This window comes from Sminthopsis crassicaudata, chromosome 2, assembly GCF_048593235.1.
Source record: "Sminthopsis crassicaudata isolate SCR6 chromosome 2, ASM4859323v1, whole genome shotgun sequence".
Classification (NCBI taxonomy): Eukaryota; Metazoa; Chordata; class Mammalia; order Dasyuromorphia; family Dasyuridae; genus Sminthopsis; species Sminthopsis crassicaudata.
The window spans coordinates 4,213,142-4,217,020 of record NC_133618.1 but is presented as its reverse complement, the minus strand read 5'-3'; the positions used below and the strand labels follow the sequence as shown (position 1 = coordinate 4,217,020).

At 37.1% G+C, this 3,879-nt stretch overlaps 1 long non-coding RNA gene across 1 annotated transcript; it reads right to left on the bottom strand.

Moving 5' to 3' along the window:
* Positions 1 to 394: 394 nt before the first annotated feature.
* On the bottom strand, positions 395 to 2,072 carry LOC141553088 (uncharacterized). The gene is made up of 3 exons (XR_012485275.1): positions 1,892 to 2,072; positions 1,574 to 1,723; positions 395 to 554 (listed from the first exon to the last, which is right to left on the bottom strand). It is a non-coding gene; the product is annotated as an uncharacterized LOC141553088 (long non-coding RNA).
* Between the last annotated feature and the right edge of the window lie 1,807 nt (positions 2,073 to 3,879).

Here is a 3,879-nt window from a genome sequence, read left to right as displayed (position 1 = left end):
GTCCCGGGAACTGCCTCAGGGCCCCCTTGTAAGGCAGCAAAGGGGAAGCGGCCACTGGGCTTGAAGCCGGGAGGAGGATCGTCTTTGTAAGCAAAGTTTGCAGGGAAGAAAGTTCAGTGGAAAGCTATATATGTAAAAAAAAAAAAAAAAAAAAAAAAAGAACCTAACTAAATCTTTTTTATTTACTCTAACCCCTCTTTCTCTGAGGGATGCTTTAAGGTCCTTTGTAAAAACCTGCTCTTTAGATAACTTGTACCAAATTTTTTTCTTTACTCTAACTCCTCTTTCTCTGAGGGATGCTGTAAGGTCTTTTATAAAAAGCTGCTCTTTAAATAACTTATGGCCCATTCTTATGAGACGGACAAAACTACTCACTAAGGACGGAAGACTTTCATGAGCGGTGAAAGCGGTCCTTGAAACTTCTCAGGGGTCGCAACGACTTCTTCGGGTGGGGGTCCGTCTGGCAAGGGTCCATACCTCGAAATCCACGTTGGGCGACACTTGTCCTGGCCCGCGGGACTCAGTTATTCGTGGGGTACCGAGGAGAACCCAGCCTGAAAGAGAACGGGCGAGAAAGAAGAGGGAGACCAAGCAGATCCTTGTCAAGGTCTCAGTTTATTGCTCTAGGGGTACAGCCTATATAGCAAAAAGCATGAGAAAGAGAAGTAGGGTTGGGTCTGGGAAAGGAACATGGGAATGGCTGGTTCAATGAACAGGAACATTTTGCAATTAGGATACACAATGTTAGAACATTCTATGGTGGCTGATTCTTGGAAGGATCATGCCCACCTGTGGTCGGCCTGATTCTTGGAACAATTTGTCTAAGGGTAAGGCCCACTTAGTGGGGAGAGACACCTGGGCTGAAGCCCTTGGCTCCCGACAACCCATAAGTAGAAAAACAAATAATAATGATACAAAGGTGGATTCCCACTTCAGATGGCGTCCAACACAAGTTCATGTCCTTGGCCTCTAGACAAGCTGAAGGCCAGAGTCCAAGGGCCATACAAAAAGTCACACATCACCTCCATTTGATGATCGGTCTTGCAATGTTAGAAGGGTCTGGTTAAGTCAGAATGTGTATAATGGGCAAAAGTTTGATTTTGTGACTCATTATACTATGTGTGATGGCAAATATAAGTGAAAAGTCTTCAGTTTAAAAAAAAAACTGGACTAAAACACTAAAAAAAAAAAACTTTAACATTAAAATACCCTAAATTTCATAGACCTAGAGAACTCAAGGATAGCTGCAAAATTTGCATTTAATGAAACTTTGTCTCAAGCCTTTTTTTCAATGCTGCAGTAACCCTAATAGACAAATTTTCATAGCAGAACTAGAGATAGAGTATGGGAGCATCTTTCACACTTATCCCATCAAACTCTAGTGTTGCCCCCCTTTCTTTGCTAGGTAGCCTGAATTACTAGTATATGAAGTCAACAAAAAGAGATTCACAGCAAATCATTTGAAGATAGAATAATATAAACTTGTTAAAAACTAGACCTATATATAAACTTGTTAAAAACACAGAGAAATGCATAATTAAAATATGGATTAAAGAATCTAAAATATTGTTACCTTAATTGTTGTTGTTTTTTCAAGAAAGTCCAAGAATAGCTTCCATGTCTTCATATGGGTATTCTCTTTTAAGAAGTTTTTGGGGAGTTAAGTTTTCATCCAATAATTCAGGTCTTAAATGAACTCCAAATGAAACTCTTCTCCTTTTTGCTGATGATCAATTTAAGATAACTTGTGTTATCTTAAAAGAAACATCATACATATATATATGCATATATATATATATTTGCATATAAAATATGTATACATATATTTATTGTATTTACCTCTATTATACCAACATAGGCAAAGGATATGATGTATACTTAATATACTTACCTCAATATACAAAACACCACAAAAAGATAAGAATACATCACTATATACACACGTATTTATAAATCTTTTTTAAAAAATTGGATCTGAGAGAGCTCAAAAACTCTTCTCCTGAAAAAGATGAGTCTGTATTATCCTGGAACTTAACTTTGAATCACCCTAAAAAAGTATTAAGAAAAATTAAGTGTTGTCTTTCAAATGTCATTCTCCCAGTAGCATCTTTGCAAGGGTTATAAAGCATGGTTAATTATTAAGGACCACGCCTAGGTGAAGGGGCAGGTCAATTCTCGGAGAGCCTCCACAGCTGTGAATCATAACACTTGAAGGAGTTCTAAAGCAGCCTTTACTGACACAGGTGTTGCTTGTGGACTGGGAAAATAAATTGGAGGCAGAGGGAAGAGAAGAGATGTCAGACAATGTAACAGCCTCTCAGTTGGGAAGTCAGAGAACAGCAATTCTTCTTGAATCACCATCATCCTCTCATAAGGAAAAAAAAAAAAAGGTATACCAAAGGCAAATCAAAATTACATATTGTATTCCCAACAGATAATCAACCTAATTTCTTTTTTACTTTACACGATCAAATTTGTTGTGAAGACCAACAGTTTTGGGAGGGAGGGAAGCGAGCCATTAAGCATCAAAAATCTCTTTGTCTACAGAATAAGAACCCAGCTAAATATGTTATAAAATATGTTTACATGTGGACAGAAATTAGATTCACTTAACTTTGGAGAAGTTTGGTTAGAAAAACTTGAAGCAGGAGTTTTCAAGATTATTGATTTTAAACTGACTGATAATGGGTGACAGGTTATTTTAGCTGCATCTTCATCACTTCATGATTCAGTATAGGGAGATCAAAATATTGTCTTTCTCTTTTTTCCCCCAAGTCTGGGGTTAAGTGACTTGTCCAGGGTCACACAGCTAGGAAGTGTTAAGTGTCTGAGATCAGATTTGAACCTGGGTCCTCCTGAATTCAAGGCTGGTGCTCTATCCACTGCACCACCTAGCTGCCCTGATTAAAATATTGTCATATTGAGTTTCCTCATGGGCTAATTTAGAAAGAAAAGGGGATTTTTTTTTGGTACTGATTTGAAGTAAAACATCTAAATGATTTTGTAATCCTGCAAATATTTCAGTAAAAATGTTTTCTCTTTTTGAGATAAAGTAGTTATTAGGTAAAAGAGAAAGACATACTTTGGAAGTTATCATTTCTGACAAGCTTTCAAAATTGAGTTTCTCTTTAGTTGCTTTATTCTTTGGAGTAATCTTATTTCTCTTATATCAGTTTTGTTTATTTTTGGCCAAATCTGGAGATTTGCCCCCATAGTTAAACTAGTTAGTACCACAACACACTAAAAATTAGTTTTCTGTTTATAGTGAGATACCCCATACTCTCTTTTAATCAGTACTTATTAATTTGATAGAATCATGTCAAAGTATATAAGGCCCAGAGCTGTGTGCTACAGATTCTAAGTTCACTTGCTTAATTATAAAAAAATTAAAGGCCTCCACCTTGTTTCCTATTGTCATGGTGACCATGCCTAGTGTGGTAGAGATCGCAACTACATAAAAAATCCCCCAAAATATTTCTGTACCTCCAGATCAATAACCCTTCCAACAGGAGCAGAAGACCATCTTATGACCACTTAGGCACTGACTGTAATAATTTGTTCCACTTCCTCTTGCCCAAATTAAGAAGAAGCCTGTCCATTTTATGTAGATAGACTTTGACTCACCCAACTTGTGACCCTGCTGACATGTTGCTTATTTTAGCTTATGTATCACAACTTAATGGGATTATTCTGTATTGGGTATACCTGTTCCAGAATGTCTGGACATCTAGCCCTATAAAAAATAAGGCCTTGGAAGGAGGAGGCATCTTAGATTGTGAAGAAGAACTGGAATCTACTCAAGGAAATGGAAATTGAGTAGATGGCTATCATTTGGGGAATGTTCCCATCAATGTGAACTGAATAAGTTAATCTAATAGA